At 40.2% G+C, this 12726-nt stretch overlaps 1 long non-coding RNA gene across 2 annotated transcripts in view; it reads left to right on the top strand.

Annotated features, from left to right (window-relative positions):
• Window positions 1-929: 929 nt before the first annotated feature.
• LOC146438940 (uncharacterized) overlaps window positions 930-12726 on the top strand; it is a 50053-nt gene continuing 38256 nt past the window's right edge. The window contains exon 1 of one of the 2 annotated variants that reach the window (XR_014851214.1): window positions 930-989. This is a non-coding gene — a long non-coding RNA (uncharacterized LOC146438940). Of the gene's footprint in view, window positions 990-9428; window positions 9548-12726 lie in introns of those variants that run through there. The other variant, XR_014851215.1, reaches the window with a different exon arrangement.

The following is a 12726-nucleotide window of genomic DNA, read 5'->3' as shown; positions in this document are numbered from 1 at the left end:
TCCTGTCAGTTGTTCTTTGTACATAATCCAAGGGGCACATGTTCCCTTGGGAACATTCTGAAATATTTCTGTTACTGTTAAAATACAGCGAAATAGCCCCTAGAAACTGGACCTTCATGCTGGCTTGATACCTTGCTGAATAGCTCAGCCTTTTTGGGCTGACTTCTATCCTGTCATATTCAGTCTCTGCTCTTGGAAAAGTATAAATACTTGTTAAAAGCCTCATAAATAATTCACCAAGTCAATTTTCAGAGAGTGAAAGCAAAATAGTTTCTGTGAGAAGTTTATTTCTAAATAATTATTCCAGATTTGGCTAGATCGTGTACATACAGTCCTGAACACATTTCTGAGGTGAAAATGTTAATCAATAACAATTATTGTGCATACAGTCCATTTCCAAAAGAATTCTCCAGACAAAAAACAATTTTAGAACATTTCCCAAGTAACAAAAGGACATATAATCTTCAATTTGTTACTAAAACACACTGGCAAGAAAAACAATCTCATCCCTAATTTTTTTAGCTTCCAAGCCCAAATCACTAATATTTTGATCAAACCACTGCTCCCAAGCAGCCTGCCACAGGATCAGGGCTTCTAATGCAAGTACAATTACTCACAAATCTTATGTCTTGATGTAGCACTTTAGGGTTTGGGAATGTCTTTTTGGGAACCATTGGAATGTGCTCTGACTTGTAATTAAAATTGCCAGCAATGTTTGCAGGTTTTCCCATTGAATTTGAGGATAAATTATTTGCTTTAGAGCAAACAATCCTGCTGACCGACATAATTGCCACGTTTTTCTCTTTGCAAATGTGAGGAGCATTGGTGTTCTGGTTTGCTGTGATCTCATTGAGACCTCACAGGGTCCAGCTGAAGCCATTTATCTCTTTCCACTGGAGCCCACTGAGCCTAACCTGTCCCACCTGTCAGCCTTTGGCTCTTCAGTGAAGTCGCTGGAGTTCAGAAAACACCAAGAAGCAGCAGGAGGGGTGAGTGGTCAGTCTGTGGCAACAGTTTCAATATTTACTGTAAAAATACCAATAGCTACTCCAATATCCTAAAAGTTAGAAATGCTTTTCTGAACTCTACAAGTTTTTAAGGGGTGGCATCAAAGCCCTTGAGGTTAAACACAAAGTGGGGTTTATGTGTTTAAACTTAACAGTATTAAGTCTGTAAACCCAAGCTGGGAAATAATAATAATAATAAATAGTAATCTTACAAGTCATAGTAGTTAAGAAATGGTGCTGGAAGCTATTGCAGAATTTCAGGTGGCATTGTTAGAAGTTGATGTTAATGAAGTTGGTATCTGCTTTTGATAGATCAAACAGTCAGTCTACTTATTCAGGGATCAGCAGGGTACCATTAAATATTTGTGGCTAGTCTGCTTTCCCAAGGTCATTTTAATTAACCAAAATAGCAGCAGGTGATAGAATATTTGATCTAAAATACAGATAGCAGTGGGGATAAATGAGGTATAATTCTAAATGCATGTGCCAGAGGTGCTCGTAATGGATAAGCAGTATCACGGTTTGTTTTATACAGAGGTATGTGGGAAGCTGGCTGCCTTTGAAATAAATGAATCTATTTAGGCAATCAACCTCTGCTGCACAGTCAGTGGCCTGCAGGAGGCCAGATTGTAATGTGGCAATGGTAGCTTTTAAAATGTCTTTACAAATGTCTTGTTTTCTGTTTTCTGCTTGATTCCCTCGGTCAAATTGATGCTCACTGGATGAGGAAAACAAGCAATGCAGTGTCAGGGAAAAGATACTTCTAACTGAGGACCTGCAAAGGCTTTTGTGGAAATGGCAGCACGTCTTTTCTGTCCCCAAAGCTTGTCTGCACTTTCAGATGTGCATTGGTGCATTCCAACACTGAAAAAATACAATTGTTGATGGCTATACGTCTATGAAACACACAAGACTATGTAAGAACCCTGGGGGTTTTCATTAGTAGCACTTTCAAGGTTCAAATATCTTGATATGAGAGCATTTAGGTTTTTGAATGTGTTAAAAAGGCTCACGTTTGATGATAATTTTTACATGTTCATTTTACAAAGATAGTTGAACTCTGCATAATTCCAAATAAAGAATTATTTCAGAGTTCTTTGTAGGCAGAGTAATAGGAATGGTGCCTGAAATGTGCTGCAGTTGAACCAAATCATATCAAGGACAAACTGGATACATCCAAGCTATTTGTAATTCCACTAAGTGTCTGTTCTAGGGCTAAATGTTCTAGGATGGAATTGCCAGGTGTTTATTGGACAATAGCAGATACTGCCCGGTTGAACAGAAGAAATTCAAATTACTGGTTTAGTTCATTTACCAGAAGATGTGCTTAAATACTCCTAGTTGAGTATGTGCATCTTGAGGTTTCCTGTACCACAGTAGGCTTTCTGTTTGGTACTCGTGGAGTTGGTGTTACAATCTCTCACTCCCACTGTCAGACTATTCCTGGCTGACTGGAAATGCTGGGTTCAAAGCCCACCTCTCCTGCTTCCATCCACACACCCTCTTGCCTTATTTAGGACTGAATCTGGCACTAGGGGAGCAATTCATCCTGCCTCCCTCTTCACACGTTTTCTGAGCTGCCTCTAAGTGGAAGTGATGCATCTATAAATAAAGGTCACATAACACTGGGTGAGGCAGGAGGCTCCTGTCAGTTATTTTGGTTTAGATGCATCATTAATTAAAGAATTGAGCCTGCTCAAAAAAGTAACAGTAAATGTTTTCATCAGCTGTCAGTGTGATTTGTCATTATATAACCTGACAATGTTAGAAAAAAAAGTTGGAAATTATTTAAAGCCTTTTGGTCCATAATAGTTGTAGCATTTATCTTTCTCTAAGAGCTGAACTGAGAGGTGACCTGAGGGGCTCCACAGGCACATCCTCTCTGTTCTAGCAGTTCAGGGCTACAACACAGGGAGCTCTTGGCTCATGCAAAGGTCAGTTGGATTTTGTCCATTGCCCTTCTAAAGGTCCCTCCCTCTGGGCTGAAGAGGCTGGAGGAGAGTTGGTCACACTCACAGTCCCTTGGGAGCTCACTTGGTGCAGGATGGCTCCACTCTGCAGCATTCCCTGCTCCCTGTTACCTACTCAAATCCCTCTGTTGTAGTTGCAAACGTGGAACAGGCAAAGCTGGTCCTTATCTGCAGAGCAAAAGGGACAGTGCTCCCCTTGCCACCCCCTGGTGACAGCAGCAAGTGTGTCTTACATTTAGTGAGAAGCTTTGCTTACATCACAAATCTGAATCAGTGATGCTGTTGTGGCCAAATATACCTGCTGAAATGCAATTTGCAGCTTAGCAGTTGCGTTTTTACAGGTGTGTGGAAAGATTACAGGTAAGATACAGACAGCACTGGCTTTTAGCATGTGGAGATGGTTGAAGTTGATTTCTGTGGAGGACTGATTAGATCTCTGTGGGGGAGCACAGATTCTCCATCATTAACACACAGAAGAAACTACTTTCTCACTGAAGCCAAGTGCCAAACAATTCCTTGGAGCTTGACCTCAGAACTTAACATTGCAGTGGCTTTGAAGAGCAGGAGGATTTGGGAGTGTTACCTTAAGAGCCCAAACTTGTTCCTAAACAGTTCCCTGAGTTTTCCTGTAGGGTTGTCAGAGGAAAGGGTCCAGCTGCTACTGCCAAGCATCTGCAGCAGCAGAGGGAAGTTCTCATCAGGATGAAGTCCTGGGAACCAGCTCTTTGCCAGAGCAGTCTTGAGACACTGCTGTTTTGGAGTGCCTTGATGACATTGTTGATCCTTCCCAAGACCAGAAGTGCTGATTAAAATGCCAATACTTGCTCCTACAAGTTCCCTTTCTCTCTTTCCCTTTAGTTTCCCCAGAAAATGGCCACTTCCTTGCTTTGTGCTTTTTAAACCATTGTTACTGTGTGGTCTTGCTGCGTTTTTGCACACTGTGCTTATAAACTAGCAGATAATTTAGAGTTGCTTTTCATGTAGGAATTCTATTTGCCCCAGTATGTTTAGAGCAATTTTCAGCCTTGCCTTACAGGTGTTTGTACTCATCCCTTACCATTGTGCCATCAGTGGTAGGATTCTTTAAAAATCTAAGCTGCAGAAGTGAGTCAGACTCTTCATGCTATTCATGCTGTCCATTTATTTTTTACCACTTTAACCACAGCTCTTAAACACATTGTTCAAATGCAGTGTTGGATTGTGGAGGCATTTGATTTCTTATTTTATTATTTAGCACATTAATGCTTCAGCGGCTCAGTTGGGTCCATCTGTCAGATTCTGCATAAGCACAGGACATAAAGTGTTGGGTTTGTCTCTCCCCAGTACACACCCAAGATTTTGATTTCTGGATGAAATGTTGCATTTGCTTTGAACCTGCTTGATAGATTTTTCTCTGTTAATATCACTCTCACTGGCCATGGGTTTGCTGTACTGTGAATGGTGTGAAAGGCACTGCCATTGCATTTTTGTTAAAGAGAAAAATAGTTTTTGACACTAAGCTATTGTAGCTTTTAGCTTTTCTTCTGATGTCTTCTCAAGATTTAGAGTTTTACCAGTATTTCAGTGGTTGATCTGGTAATCAAGCTGGATGAGGAGCTTGTCTTTTTTATTGTTGTTTATAGTTGTGGTTTGTAAGGAAAAGGTGATTTTTCTGGCCAGGGGAAGTTTTAAATCTTTTTTAAGTAGAACTGAAATTTTGCCTGTGCTGTTCCACATGAGGCTGCAAAGGAGCTGTTTCTCAGTTCATCCCTTTGCTCCCTTGCTGCAAAGGAAGAAATTAGAGTTTTCCATCAATGTGCAACAGGTTAGGTAAGGGTTCAATTAGGTGTTCAGAGAAACATTCATCAGCTTCACATACAGTGCTATATTTTATATGTTTGTGATTTATACCTGAGTGTTTAAATTAAGTCCCTGGATAAGTAAATGATGGCTGTAAAATTCAGCAAGAATTATAGAATATAGCTGCAGACAAGGCAACAAACCTGTTTTAAATCAGTTAGAGAGAATACGGTAAAATTCCACCTGAGCAGAGTGAAGTCACTGCAGGATTTTTGTCTGTAAAGCTGCTGAAGGACTTCATTAGACCACTGCAGAAGGTAAGAAATGTCACTGAAAGAGCAACAGAGGATAAATCCAGGAACTTCAGACTGGAAAACTAAAAAACAACAACATAAAAAGGGAGCTTTTCAGATTGGTTTTAACAAATATTTTTGCAAAGCAACAATTTGGGTTTCATTGCCTCCATCAAGTTATATACAAGTTCTTCATGGTTTGGTGGTTTCTTGGGTTTTTTAAAGTAAGAAGCAATATTGAATTTCAGAAAACTGAAGATTCTGGCAAATTAGGAGAGGAGTCACAGACAATGAGAAAATATTCATGCATCAGTTATATGATTCTTTTCACTTGCTCTTGAAAAAAAGCTGCCAACTTTTCTGTGAGGGAAGATTTATATGAAATAGAGGTAATTGTGTCTTTGACCCGTGGACTGGATTTCTTAATCTGGGGTTGTGAATTGCAAAAGTTGAATTCCTTTTGAAACCTAGTTAGCAAATATCTCTGGAGAATAAAACAGTATGAAATGGAGCCCTGGTTTTATTAGAGAGGCTGCTGTAAGGGTGACTTCGTTTCATGTAATTGCTTGGGGACCTCCGTCTGATCTCTTCACTTGAAGCTGATAGTGCAGGCTTTAATTGAGTAAAGCTCCTCTTGAAGTGAAAATAGTTTACATTGTGAGATTAATTTCTGGAGCTGAATATCTTGGCCTTTGTCTCAGATAAAAATTAATTTTGCACCTCTGCATTCAGCACTGCTGACAGTGACACTTGCTGCTGCCCCTCCTGCCCGGAATTCTCAGCACCTCCAGGATAAACTCCCTTCTCCAGGTGGTCCAAATGCACTGCTGAGTTCTTTGTCCCTTTCTAAAATACTCCACATCAAGGGTGTGGACAGCCCAGATCTCAAATCCAAGGAAATAGGATTTGCAGCCTGTATAAAAAAAGCAGGATAAAACACAACTTCACTTTTTTTCTTGATTTCCAATTTGGGTTGATTTATGAACATCTTACTAATTCTTTTATAACTCAAAATTATCACGGAATGTCTGAAATGCTCCTGGAATGCAGGTAAAAATGAATGGCAATTCCTTGCTTGAAGAAATTTTTCAACTTACAGATGGCAATTTGAGGTTTGGCTCCAGAAGAAACAAGAGAGAAGCCTGAACCGTTTGGGGTTGATTTTTAAAAACAAGGGAATCCATGTGGGAAGGGAACAGGCAGAATAAAAGGCAGATAAGGCAAAATAATGCCTACAAATACCAGCTTATCTTGTACATGTCCTAAAGCCCAGCCTAGTGTGTGAGATCAGGGCAGCGTGGGAGAGTGCAGGTTGCTCTTATCAGTAAATGTTATCAGGATAGAAATCTTTGAGTGATCCCGAGCTGAAAGGGAGTCTTGGCATGGATGAAGTAATCTGTGTCGGTTTAGTAACTGAGAGCCTTTTTGGTCTCTAGTGTCAATCCTCTTTAAGAAGGGGCTGTACAATCCTGCTGCTGCCAGTTTCCATCTCTGCTGATGCTAAATGTAGCAGTCTCAGTGATTGGCTGGTGCCAGTGAAAATGCTTTTTGCTGAAAGAAAACCCTTTGTATTGATGAGACAAAAACGGGGGTGTTTTTAAATTCCTTGAACCCTTGTGTACGTGAGAAAACAGAACAGCTTGGTTGCAGGTGGCAGTGATCCTCTGCATCCTTGGACTCTGAAGCAGGTTCAGTCATGGTTCTGTTCCATGCTCAAAAGCAAGGAGAGACAAAAGGAATTCCTGCAGAAAGCAGAAACCAGTCTGAAAATCTATTTATTATTTGTCCATCTGCCTCCTGTTGCAGGAGGTAAGTAGCTGGTGCTGGTGATAGAGGTTTTCTTGGGAACTGCTTCAGGAAAATGCACCAAAGTCTTATAGTTCCAGAGAATCATTGCTGATTTTGGTTCTTCTTTCCAGCCCTCCTTTGTGTTTTGCACCCTGGCTGTTAATGCAAACACACAGCCTGGTTTAAAATAGAAATGATACAGAGCAAACTGAATATGAAGCTCATGTGTTTTGTTGATTCTGGGTTGGATTTCCTGGGGGGTTTTTGGAGGGTTTTCCCCCATTTGACTTGTCTCTGCACACTCATGTCCATCTTTTGGGAGGTTGTCTAGGTAAGCAATTATTAAACCACTCTTGGAAAATTTGCACATCTATCACAGAATGTTGTGCTGCCTTTCATCACGTGGCTGCTCCAAGTTTGGATGATGTCATGAGCTTGAGTCTTCAGCCAGATTTCTTTAGTGACCTACCTTGGATTTAATCTGAAAGGATTTTGTCTGCAAGGTATTTACATTTCTTTGGGATTTGTCAGGATAATGACAAAGTATTATTGCATTTCTTTTAAAGATAGCTACAGTTTGAATGAGCTAGATAAATATAAATGCTCTCTGCAAATTTAGATGAAATCCTGTCTGAGAGTTATACAGATGAAAGGTATTTAAGTGGAAAGATCATGCAATGAGTGCTTTAGTTGATCCCTTTGATCACATTGACATTCAATATATCCAGTATTTTTCCTTCTCTTTGGGAACGTGGGGTACCATTTCCTACATCCCAGTATGGAGCACTGGAAGAGAAGAGGCTGCTCTGAGTGCCTGGTGCATGCTGGAGCATTTTTGTCAAGGCAGAACTGATTAAAAATCATTAATGATTAATGTATGATTTGCACATGCAGCGTTCATTGTTGGAGCTGAAATGTCTCCTATTTGACTTCAACCTGATGGAATATTCAGAGGAACTTTAAGCAAAATTACTTCAGTCCGTTTTTTCCAGCGAAAGGATTTAAAGGAAGAAAGGTTTTCCAGCTGCTTAAAAATGAAGACCTCCTATCTTTGATCAGGTGTCTTTAGACTAACAGTGTTTTAGAAGGGGAAGCTGGGGCTGTACAAGGAAAATCATCAAACATCAATTTAAAGAAAAATAACTTGTAAAATAGTTTTTCTCCCTAATTCTCCTCTATAATATATATAACAATTTGTAGCAAACAGATTAATAATTTGAAGCTTATTCAAACAACGCAGCATTACTTTTTAAACCTGAAAAAAGAATCATGGTCAGAGGACTGAGCCCTTGATTGCATTCAGAAAGCTGAATGGAATTCTCCATGCAGTCTCTTATGCACTTTCAGATTTCATAAAGCATCTTGCAGCTTTGCTGAATGCTTTGATCTGATTCTCAAATTGCTCAAAATCACAGTCCTGACCTGGATGGGAAAGAAGGTGCAGCTACAGTGGTGCAAAAAGGGAAAGAAGCAGCCTTGATTCTGTTCGGGAAGCAGGGGAAATCAAACCAGTCTGCTCACATGGCTTGATCAGAACTGCTACAGCTCATATCATGTCTTTTGACCTAAAGTTGGTCCCAAGTCTTGGTTTACATGCCATTAAAATAAAAAAAAAAGGCATAAATATCGGTCTCTATAATATCTCTACATTATAGCGATGTACAAACATAAATTGTTTGTATGTTTTATATCACAAAATGGGGAAAAGGTAAAATGTGACAGGTTAATGGTGTAAAATTTCCAAACATTTTAATTCAATTTAGAAATTATTTTTCAATAGGCATTTGAAATATTTAATTTCTCTTGTTACGTTTCTTTCCCTCAATGCACACTTTTTTCTTTCCCTCCCTTAAACTCTTGATGAATACTGTTCTTCTAAAAATAGTTCTCCAGTGATGATTTCTTTCAGGAGCACTTCTGTTTTCAGCCTATAGAAAGAATTTTATCTTCTTGGTGTTACAGCAGTGACAGATGATATTTTCTTTTTCTCTACATTTAGACACCTTATATTACCCAGCTCACTGAGGTAAAAAAGACCCTTCACATATTGAAGCTCCAAACCCCTTGATGTGCTCAGAAAAGACACTCCATTATTTACTGCCATTTCCCCCTCATTTTTTATCATTACAACTGTAATCACTTTTTCTCGCGTAAGGTTATTTCTGAAATCTAAAAGGAAGGGAAAATGGCCTGTTTTGGTTGAGACCAGAAGGAGCGTTTCCTAATGAATTTTGGTATTGCAAGTGCTGTGCTTGGATTGCTCCTGCATTAGAGCCAGCTGAGCTGTATGGATAATGTATCAACAGGGATAAACAATGCACATTGTAAATGGTATCCTGATGCTGCCCAGGATGTGACTGCCTCAGCAGAAGGATTTGTGCGATGGGAGCTGGAGAGAGCTTGTCAGTATGGCAGCTAAAGGGATCTTGCTCTGAAGTTTTTCTTGGTGTGTGCACACACAGCGTATTTGTTCAAAATTCCTTGCCTATCTGGATTTGTTGGCTACTGAATTTTGGATTTTCCACTTTTCTAGCTGCTCTAGAAAGGCCCACCCTTTGTTTTAGAAAGGGTGGGCCTTGAGGTGAGGGGTGTCCGCTCCCCACTGCCGTGAGGGTGACAAGGACACACAGCCTGTCTCACCGTCCCACACCACATCAACCATTAGGTTTTGCTGCCAAATCCCAGGAAAACGAGTTTTCCCTATAAAACAGTAAGTATAAGACACTAAGTGTTTATTTTTTTTAAGATGTTCCTCAGGGCAGGGCGGCACTTCGCTCCTGTGGGAGGCTGAGGGGCTGCCGGGGCCACACCCAGTGCCAGCTCCCCTCACGGTGCCAAAACATTCTTGGCTGCTTAGATTACAAATGCTTTGGGAATTGTGCTTGGTCCTTGGACCACCAGGGACCCTGGCACCTGGGCTGCAATTTTTCCCCTCAGAGTTTCCGGGAAAGCTGGGCTGGAATGTTCCTTTGAGGGGAATCAATGTCCGTGTCAGGTGAGCTGGGGCTGCTCATGCCATTCTTCTGTCATGCTGTTTGAGAACATGAGTTAGTTTCTGTTGTCATAGGAGTTAAAATGTCAATCTTTATTTTAACCCCCTGACCCCACTTGGTCCTCCGAGGGGGTTTGTGTGAAAATAACCATGAAACCCCAAAACAATATGTGTGTGACTTGTACACTCCGAAGAGCACAGGTACTCATGGAAGAGTTTTAAACAAAACTGTCTTCAGCTTTAGTTTCAGACAAAACTGTCAAATCTAGAAGTATTGTAAAGAAAAGGTCATGTGTGTCTGTGTGTCCTTTCCTTAGGTTATTGCATATTATCTGTAAATTTGTGGAGTCCTTTGGCATAGCTGGGTGGGTTGTGCTGGGGAGCACTTGCAGTATCAACATCTTTTGTAAGGCTGTCCAGGGAAAAGCAGCACTTTGGTGAAGCATTCAGACCCTCAGCAGCCCCAGCAGAGTTGTCCATGGAGGTTTTGTGTCCTTTCCTTGCACACCCAGTTTGCTCCTGGGGTTTGTCCATTCCTCAGGTGTCTGGCTGGTTTTGCTCCCCAGGGTGCTACAAAGCAACACTTTATTGGCATCAGTGTGAGATCCAGCACTGTGATTCTGTTTAAACTTGGCCTCCTTTGTGGCTAATGTTGCTGCTGCTTCTAACCAGCTGTACAGCTTTCAATCTGAATGACCCTTCTTTTATTTAAAAACAAAAATAAAGAAATCAGAGAGTGTTTTATCTTTCCTTCTGATTGGGAGAGAAAAAGTGATCACTGTGGCCCTGATCATGACAGAACTATATGAAGGTATTGCCAATACTGCTTTCAGCTCTTACCCACTGAAATTCTCTCTTTCATGTTCTGGGTAAAGTGCTGTATTCTGCTACATGTTTTATTTTCATGATACCATGTGGCATAGTGATATTGATAAAATCTTGTTTTATTCCTTTACAATGCTCTTGAATCAAGGTAACCTTGACATTCACTTCTGGGACTTGATTGATTTCTGAAGTTAAATGGCCTTGTTAATTAACCAACAATTTAGGCTTCTTTACCAAAACCAGGGAAATCTGCCTTTTTGCTGTTGGGAGATCTAAAATGAGAGTGACCCAATTGCTGTTTCCCTGAACTAATTTAGAAAGGGAACTTGAAATGCTGTGGGGCAAACTTGGGTTTATTGCAGTATTTTATGTATTCCATTAACTTCTTCAGTTGTCTTAGCAATGCAGACGCAAAATGACAGCAAGTCTTGAGTTAGTGTTCATGTTTTAAATAAGGCAAATAAAATCTTTTAAAAGACAAGTACAGTTGATACTTAGCACAAGCGCAACTCTGATATGCTTCAGGGATTCCTTTGAATTCCTGTTCCTGAAAATGAAAGAATCACTCTGTGTGGCAGATGCAGAGGGAATTTCCTGTGTGAAAAGAAAAAAAACAACCCACCTTAATTAATCTTTCTGCTGAAAAGAAATCTTCAGGGAGTCAGAGCAGCTTCTCTGCAGTTGCCAGCTGTGGAATTTGAATTTTGGGCATTTTTTCATAGAAATCATCAGGGTTTTGTTGCGTTTTTGTGTGGTCTCTCTCCTGCTCCCCACCCATTCAATTAGCATCATATTTATGATCCTCAGTGGTTCTAAACCGGTATGATTCTACCCTGAATTAAGTGTCACAGTGGCTTCCCACCTGTGTGAAGTGAAACAGAGAATGAGTGGTTGCAGATTTAGGGTCAGTCAGAAAAATGGTAAGTCAAGGATGGCTTGTTATTAAATAGGGTTAGATTTTTTTTATTTCTTTCATTTGGGGGAGTGGGTGTAGTAAGTATAAAAAAATCAGGTGAGGGAGATGTATGAGATACTGTCAGTAACATTTTTGCCTCCTTTTGTAGGAATTATTGAAAGTTACCCACCTGTTCTGTGTAGTAGCTATTGGCACAGGCTGGCATTTAAAGACAAACTGGCAAATTAAACTGTTTTTTCACATCCAAGGATTCTCTTAAAACCAACAAAGATGGGGAGGCTGGGGATAACTCAGCTGTAGACCTCTTGCTTCCCTCCCTCCCTCCTTCCCTCTTTCCATTTCTGTCTCTCTCTTTTGCCTCCAGCCATACAACTGCAGCTCCTAATTTTGTGTCTGCTCCACACATGAATTATCAGAGCTTGTCTGAATGTGCTACTTAACCTCCTTTCACTAAAATGCCTCGGCAAATAAGTAACATATGGGCAACATTTTGGGTACAACTCACATTCAGAGTTTAGATACAAGTGTGATACTGAGCTTGGGTTTGAGCATAGCTGCCTGATTTCCTCCCAGAATTTCTGCTCAGGATTTCATGTCTGTATAGTGCATACATGGACATCAAAGACCTATTCTTTCACCCCTGATAAAGTGCAGAGTGTTGTCCATCTTTATCCATAAACAGCATCAACTGCACTTAGTTCCTGGTGTAGGGACTGGTGCTGGGAAGGTGCCCAGTTGTGTCATGAAATTGGTGACATACAGTGAATTCCTCCTGTTCCCTCCTTGTTCATTTGCTCCCTTTTCTGATTTTATTTCCCTGCTACAAATATTTTTTTAAAATTATGTAAATAAAGCTAAATTGACATATTTCCAAGTTATAGTTACTATTAACTAATGGTAGCCAAAAGAGGCATAATAAGCTGGTGTATGACAGATGGGGTGGTTTCAAATTTGCTAACCTGGTAGAGATACAAAATAGAATTCTGGCTACCCAAGGTCAACAATAAATTGCTTATTAATCTTAAAACAATGTTTGACCCAAGGTTATTAAATCGTTTTTTCAAACCCATGGAAGTAAATGAAATTTTAGGATCAGTCTGTACTAGCAATTATTTGATTTCATGGGAAATAAAAGACCTGAGACTTATGAAATGTT

The sequence above is a fragment of the Lichenostomus cassidix genome, chromosome 3 (genome assembly GCF_008360975.1).
Source record: "Lichenostomus cassidix isolate B80296 chromosome 3, HeHo_3.0, whole genome shotgun sequence".
NCBI lineage: Eukaryota > Metazoa > Chordata > Aves > Passeriformes > Meliphagidae > Lichenostomus > Lichenostomus cassidix.
This window is presented reverse-complemented; position numbering and strand designations above follow the sequence as displayed.